This window comes from Cryptomeria japonica, chromosome 4 (assembly GCF_030272615.1).
Source record: "Cryptomeria japonica chromosome 4, Sugi_1.0, whole genome shotgun sequence".
Taxonomy (NCBI): Eukaryota; Viridiplantae; Streptophyta; class Pinopsida; order Cupressales; family Cupressaceae; genus Cryptomeria; species Cryptomeria japonica.
The window spans coordinates 327,047,652-327,055,945 of NC_081408.1; positions in this window are offsets into that span (position 1 = coordinate 327,047,652).

An 8,294-nucleotide genomic window follows, 5' to 3' on the forward strand; every position below is an offset into this window, starting at 1 on the left:
ATACTACACGCAAACATTGTACAATATCGAGTCTATTATAGTATACAAAATATTTAGTTCATCAAGTTCTTGTTTGTATCCCGTCATTTTTATATTGTCCATGTGTTATTAAATTACTTGAGAATGTACACTTCAACTCTTGAACCTTGCCTTTGATACATATGGATAATATTTTTTTTGAGAATTCTCGAGGGTCTACCCTAAATCTCCCCTTCATGTGATAAGCTTTACTACAAACTTTAGGTGTTTATAAAGAAACTACATAAAAACAATCATATGACTGTAGCGTAGAAATTAGGAATCATCAAAACAAGATATATCAATCAAAACACAAGACAATCAAAGCAATATCATGAGAATACTCATTGAAATGAACCTAATTCTAAAGCACATTCAATAGAGGTATGAAAGCGAAGCATTCAAAAGAAAACATTATGCAAACCCGATGTAAGATTGAATACTCCTTCCATGCGGCTCCATTGTTGTTCTTTCCTCTTCAATAGGTTTGTGGATCTCACCTACAAGTGCACACACAATTGAAAGCAAGATTGATGAAAGCTCAAGAGTACTAGAAGCGTAAGTTCGGTAGTTTTGATAGAAATTCGGATTATTAAGGCCTTTGATTCAAGAAAATCATCCAATTTATAGAGAAATTGGAGAAATGGACAAATTAGCATGACAATGATTCGAATAGAAATTCCAATCAAGAATAGCAAAGTTATGACATATTGCTATGCAAAGAGGCTTGTGACAATTTTATGACAGATTTTATGACAAATTTCCATGTCAAGACAAGTTCTATGACAAATTGCTATGTCAAGACAAGACTCTATGACAAATTGCTATGTCAAGACAAGACTCTATGACAAATTTCTATGTCAAGAGTATGACACATGAAGCACACAAATAGGGAGAACTAGAGACAAGTTAATTAGGTGGAATTTGAATTGGAAAATTAGAAAAATAGGTGGAAATTAGGAATTAGAATTTAGGAAATTAGGAAAATTAATGAAAATTAGAAAAATTAGAAATGAGGAAAATAGGAACTTAGTGAATTAATTAATAATTTCTCATTTATCAATTAATTCACAAAGAGGGAATAAAAAATTAGGAAAATTAGATAAATTAATTAATAATTTTTCATTTATTAATTAATTTATAATAAGAGGAATAATTGATGAAAGATTAGGAAATTAATTAATAATTTTTCATTTATTAATTAATTCATAAAGAGAAGAATAATTAATTAGCCAAGACCTAGGATAAATAAATAAATTATTTAATCCTAGAGGAAGAAATGACACACAAGGTTAAATGATTAAATCACAAAACCCTGGAAGACGAATTAGGTCTTGAAAGATAATTGACTCGATTTGATTTGATTTTAGATTGACAAATGACCAATGTGATAAATGATTTGATAAAATACGCCAATTGATGAGGAACAATGACAAATTGATCCAAATTGACATGATTAAGACAGACAATGATCGATAGCGAAATGATCGCAAAATGACAAAATTGACAAGAGGACAAGGATCGACGACAAAATAGATTGCAAGACGACAAAATTAGAAATGAACACGATCAATGACAAATCGATCGCAAAATGACAAGATCGAACAATGACCACGACCGATGACAAATCGATCGCATGATGATAAGATTGAAAAGAGGACAAAACCCTAATTAGGATTGACAATGTCCAAAATGATGACAAATTAGCACGCACATTGATGCAACAAGATAAAATCGATCAAAATCATGACTGGATAGTGTTGTCAACAAGACCAAATTCGAGGACGAGATGATTGAAGAATGCAGAAGAATGACTCGATGCTCGCAAATGATAAAAATCAAGTGCGTGACATAGGAGAAATGTTAATGCGACGCAAAAACCTAAAATGAGGCAATCCGCAAATGTTAAAGTATGACTTCACAAGCGTTGACCATTTTTGGGTGTCTACAATGACCATAAAATTCAGCCTTCAACAAAAAGAAAGAATAATTGTGCAATTCTTGCATTGTTCTAATGTTTTTTATAATAAAGTAGCCAAAACAAGGGGGTTGACCAGGATTACACAATAACCCTCAAAGAGAGCATTAACAACACACAGACCAGCCAAACGACAGAGTCTCAGTCAATCCCTATCTTAACTATCAAAACCATAATCCACCTACTACTATAGAAAATCACAAGATTGATGGCAATCTTGTCCATATAACGTCTAATAAAGCAGATATCTACAAAGAAACTATCATTAAACCACTTAACCCTAGTAGTAATCATATTGTTCATACTGAAGTATCTGGTCATAATAAAAATAGTTTTAACAAGCCACACAGGGTTGTTGCTAAAATTAAACATAAGAAGGATCCAGTAGATCCAACATCGAAACCTTAAACAAAAATGGAAAAAAACGCCCATTATTCATTTTTTCAAGCCACCATGTGCTAGGAAAATAGTAGACTGGTCCAATCATCAACAAGGAACTCAAACAGATCTATGATGGTGTCATCTCCCAAGCCACCCTGATTCTCTTTGTCCTGATGCAGAAGACACAGAGTAGTGACCGAGGAATGTATGAAATTTGGCAATTATGTTGACCTGCATATCCAGAGAGTCCAACTTCTTTTTCACACTATTCAATTCCTCAGAAATAGCTTTACATCCCATACATTGAACTGCCTCCTCCCTTTCAGCTCCATCAATAGCAATCTAAGAGCCCTTAGACTTCCTCCCATCCTCCTCATAGATCTGTTTATCTTTGTCATGGGGGAGGGGGAAGTAGCAGATAAAGGGGAGGTGTTCTTACTTTCTTCCTGCAAGGTCTAAGAGTCAGGTGCATTAGTGTCAAGATTAGAAGACTCGGAAACCTCTGTGTCCTCCATGTCATCCTCGGCCTTATCACTGTCCTCCTTCTCTAGGTCTTCCATATCATCTTTGCCATAGTTTTTCCTCACAACAAGTGGTTTCATATGGGGTTTACCAGCAAATCTATTGGACATACTAGGAGTCACACCATCTTCCGCATCAAACTCAACTAAAAGGACCTTGGGATCATTCTTGGGTTTTTTGGAGGTGACTTTGGTAGCAGAAGGGTTACATTTGTTTTTTTCCCCAATTTTAGGAGGGGGAATGAGGGAGGTGTGGCCAGGGGATTGATAGGGGGTAATGGGATTTTTTGAGGTCTTCTTATTTCCCTTTTTAGTACCAGCAGGGTCAGCAGAGGGGCCCAGGCAGGAGGGGGTAGGCTGAACAGAGATAGGTTTGGGCGGGCATAGGGCTTGGTGAAAATTGTAGAGACGAAACATTAAACCCTAGTGAAGGATAGTGAAATTGTTGTCCTGACTCATACATTGCCTAACATCCTTAATAGTGGACTCCAAAGAATGCAGTAAAAAGAAAGGAAAGGAAATAATATCATGGTTACGGAAATGATTAAGCAATGGGAAGTGGTAGTAATAGAAAACCCCATATCTCCCTTCAAGGGTAAAATACTTCATAACAATTTTACACACTTGGTCCCACAGATAAGGAAGACACTCTCTATTTAAGCCCCCCCACAGCTTAACAGGTTCCTAATCCTTTTTGAAGAATCTGTTCATGCTAGTTTCGTCAGTGACCCTACTAGTCTTTTTCCATTTCCTTCCCTTGGTAGACAAACCCATAGCCTGAGCAATGACATCCTCATTAATTTCAAAAGAGATATCACCCATGATGACTCTCCTGTCATTTTAGCTATTAACAAACTGCATGGAAAGACTTTCATTAAACCCTGTCATGGCTTCCATGAATGGAACAATGCCCCCTTCCTTGACATACATCCACACACAAGGGTTATTGTGAATGCTCTCATCAATAATGTCTAGCTCGACCTAGACTAAATCCCCACCCATATCAGTTTCCTCCAGAGTGATGTTGGTAAGAAATGTTGAACTGAATATGGACTTGCAGAGAGAGAAACCAGTGTGAAGAGAAAGAATGGCCAACAGAATTTTAGATGAAGTGTAATAAAAATGACAATAATTATCATTTATGGTGCTTCCCAAGGCAAGTACCCGCCAGCTCTGATAAGCATGCAAAAGGACACCTCTTATCTCCTCTGCCAACTTGCTAACAACTTCATTTTGGAAAAATCTCGAACTCCAGTTAAAGCAATAAATATTGTAATTGATATGGTCTATCATAATAATGATTAAAAGATGCAGCTCCAAACCATCGGTGTTACAAGTATAGGTGGCCAAACACGTCATTGCTAGGTCAAAGCGATGAAGAGCATGGGGACCACCGTTGGCCACGTTGGCAAAACCCGCCTAGTTCAAATTTGAATTTCCCGCCTTCGTCATGATCCCCCAGATAGACCAGTATATCCACTCGTTACATAAACCATAGCAATTCATTGGTTGGAAAGGTAATTTTGATCTCTCCCTATGAGGGATTTTTGTTTGACGGAAAGCAAAGCCAAGTGTCTCCAACACCTCATGCCTTCCATCTCAAGTCCCACCGCAGCTAGGGAGTCTACCACCGAATTACCCTCTCTATAAATATGTTGAATGTGAAATTCTTCCAGCCAAACAGTCATAGACCATATGTCCTTGAGAATGTTGTGAATCATCCAGCTAATCCCAGAAACACCTTTAGTCACCTCAATGATCAGCTTAGAATCCCCCTCAATGACCAATCTTTTAGCGTCAATAGTGAGAGCCAATTTAAGACCCCAAAAGAGCGCTAAGGCTTCAGCCATGTTACTTTAGGCTAAACCAAAAAATTTCAGTATAGGCCAAAACGAAATTGCCCAAGTTGTCCCTTATAACTCCACCTCCTGCCACAACCCCACTGCGAGCGACACCATCAAAGTTGAGTTTAAACCATGAGGGAGGAGGGGCCGACCATCTAGTGTTGAATCTATCCAACCTTTTAGTATTGTCATATTGAAGGAAGTTGTCAGGAAAATTCCATATCCTAACCCAACTGCATTCCATCTCGAAAGGGGCATATTGTGGCTTTTTCCATTTGCAAACCAAAGCATTCTCCCTTAGAAGCTTCTCCATTATGTCAACCATAGTGTCCACATAGTTGTTGGTATCACAGAAGATCTAGCTATTCCTTTCCTTCTAGATGTTCCAGCAGATATGAGGAGGGATGAGTTTCCAAAACTGTTTGATTGGGGGGTGAGAAGACGGTCACTTCCAGTTGATGATAAACTGTTGCAAGTCTTCTAAGAAGAAATAGGAGATGTTGAATTTTTGTAAGATTGTGTGCTAGACCATGGAGACAAAGGGGCAATGAATAAAGAGATGATTGATACTTTCCTCAATGCTATTACATAACACACACCAATTGGCCATAAAAAATCCTCTCCTCTAAAGGTTATCAATGGTTAGGATCTTCCCATGAAGAGCCGTCCACTAGAAAACAAATATTTTTGGGATAAGTTGTGAATTCTAGACTTTCCTCCAGCTGTAGCAATCATTAGCAGGAGTGATGAGAATATTGTAGGCCGACTTGACATTGAAGGACCCGGAGGGATTGAAAGCCCAAACAAACTTGTCAGCATGGGGGGATAGGGGAATCCTGACCTCCTCAAGAATAGACTGAAGGCCCCCCGCCAAATGACCCAAATGAGTGTTATCCCCTAGACCATTAGCAAGTCTCAACCAGCGGCGAAGGGGGGATATGTAATTCATCACAAGAGGACCAAGCGATTCCTTGAGACTTCCCATGAGGTAGCTGAATCGAGTAAAGGCCAGGGGTCTATCCCCAATCCAATTATCCTCCTAGAATCTAATCTTCTCACCATTGCCCAACTACCATTTTAGGCCTCCCTTAAGCAGTTTCTGGCTTTTGACAATGTTGTTCCATATTTTAGAGCCTGAAGGGAAGTCATGAGAGGAAACAAGGGAAGAAAAGGGGGTGTGGTTGAAGTACTTAGCCCTCATAATCTTACACTAGTCAACACTGCCCATCACAAGATTCCATCCAATTTTAGTCAGCAAGGCCTTACTCAGGTTCGAACTTTTTCTGATCCCTAGGCCTCCCATGTACTTGGGTTTGGACACCACCTCCCAGTTGACAAGAATAATTCTATCTTTCTCCTCCATACCCGTCCACAGAAAAATTCTTTGGATTTTTTCAAGTTTCTCTGCCATAGCAATGGAGATCTTAAATAAGGATAGGAAATAGACAAAGACACCTTGAAGAGAAGCCGACAGAAGCTGAAGTTTGTCGACACCGCTCAGAGTTTTGCCTGACCAACCAGCTAGTTTCTTTTGCATTCTTTCCAGTATAGACTCCCAAAACTGGGGGGTGACCTTCTTCACCGTGAGGGGAAGACCCAGGTAGGAATCAGGGAGATTAGCAGCACAACATCCAAGAATGTGGATTAGCTTATTTTGGAGATTCCTATCCGTGTTGAAAAAATAAATTTTACTCTTGTTATAGTTAATAAGTTGTCCAGAGGCCAAGGCGTAATCCTCCAACAAGTGTTTCCATTCTTTAGCTTCAATAATAGACGACTGGCCAAATAGGAAAGTGTCATCAACAAATTGCTGCATAACCACCAGGGGAAGGGTAGAAGCCGCTTTCACACCCAAGATTCTTCTACTCCTGATCAAGTAGGAGAAGTTCTAGCTCAGAAATTCAACAACCATAATAAATAAGTAAGGTGATAGAGGGTTACCCTACCTTAGGCCCTTCCTAGCCTTGAAAAATCCCCAAGGAGTGTCATTGACAATCACCGAGTAGTGAACACTTTCCACCGCCACCTTGATAACATTGAGGAATATTTCTCAAAATCCCAACTAGGATAGGACAACATACAGGAAATTCTAGTTAACTTTATCATAACCCTTAGAGATGTTAAGTTTAAAAGCCATACTTGGGTTGCAACTCTTCTCCATAGAGTGAATGACTTCATGAGTAGTTATGATCGCATTGAGGATCTGCCTGCCTAAAACAAAACCCCTCTGCAAGGGGCTAATACATCTATCCAGCAGAGGTTTGATTATGTTAATAACAACTTTAGAAAAGATCTTGTAAACCATATTGCACAGGCTGATAGGATGAAAATCAGTTATAACTTTAGGATCTGGAACTTTGGGAACTAATACAATGAAAGTATTATTCAATTTTTTCAGAAGGTTCCCCATTTGAATGAAGTCCCTAGTGGCTTTGATCAAAACATACTTCACAATCTCCCAAAACTCCTGAAAGAAGGCCGAGGGGAAGCCATCTGGGCCTAGGGCCTTATAGGCAGCCATAGCAAAAACCACACTTTAACTTCCTCTTTGGTAACTTGACACATCAACAGCTCATTGTCAGCATCATTCAGGACATGAGGAATAAGATTGATAAGTTTATCACTTAATTCAGTAGGTTCTTTTGCCCTGTCATTAGTGTAAGCATTAGTGAAGAACAGAGAAGCCCATTGCCCAATCTCGTTAGTCCCCACCAAATCTTCATTTATGTCATTGAATAAGGAATGAATAGTGTTTCTCCTCTTATGTTTTGAAGCAGACCTGTGAAAGAAAGAGGTGTTCCTATCCCCCTTATCATACACTGAATCCTGGATCTTTGCTTCCAAAAGATCTCTTTGAGGCCCATGATGTCTTTCCATTTTTGTCTCCAACGTTCCTCCTCTTTGTGGATATCCATAAAGGTGACCCCCTCAACAATGATTCTTTGAAGTCGGTCCAGTTTAGTTTCAACCTCCTTTCTCTTGAAGATATCTCCAAAAGAAGATTTATTCCAAGCTCTGACCTCCCTTTTAATTATTTCTAGCTTTTTGGAGATTCTAAACATAGTAGAACCTTGAATAGGGGAGTTCCACCAAATTTGGATGCATTGTTTAAACTTCAGGTGAGGGTGCCACATAATCTCATACCTAAAGGGTATGGGGCCCGAGATCAACCTATCAACCTAAGAAAGGAGGATCAGGGAATGGTCAGAAATAGTCCGAGGGAGGTTTGAGAGAGAGGTATTGTTGCCGACTTAGCTAAGACCATGAATCTATCCAGCCTGACCTAAATAAGATTAGAGCCTTTTCTGTTGTTAGACCAAGTGAAGGGATTCCCTTGAAGATCAAGATCTAACAGGTCATTTTTCCTAATGAAGTCAACAAAGTCAAGCATGCTATCACTGTAATTAGTTAGACCACCCAACTTCTCTGAGGGACAAAGAGGGGTGTTAAAGTCATCGGCTAGCATGATTGTTGCCTCCTTATTGTCAGCCATGAAGATAGAGATTTCCTCCCAGACCAGGGCCTGACCATTTCTAGTATTGTGAGCATATA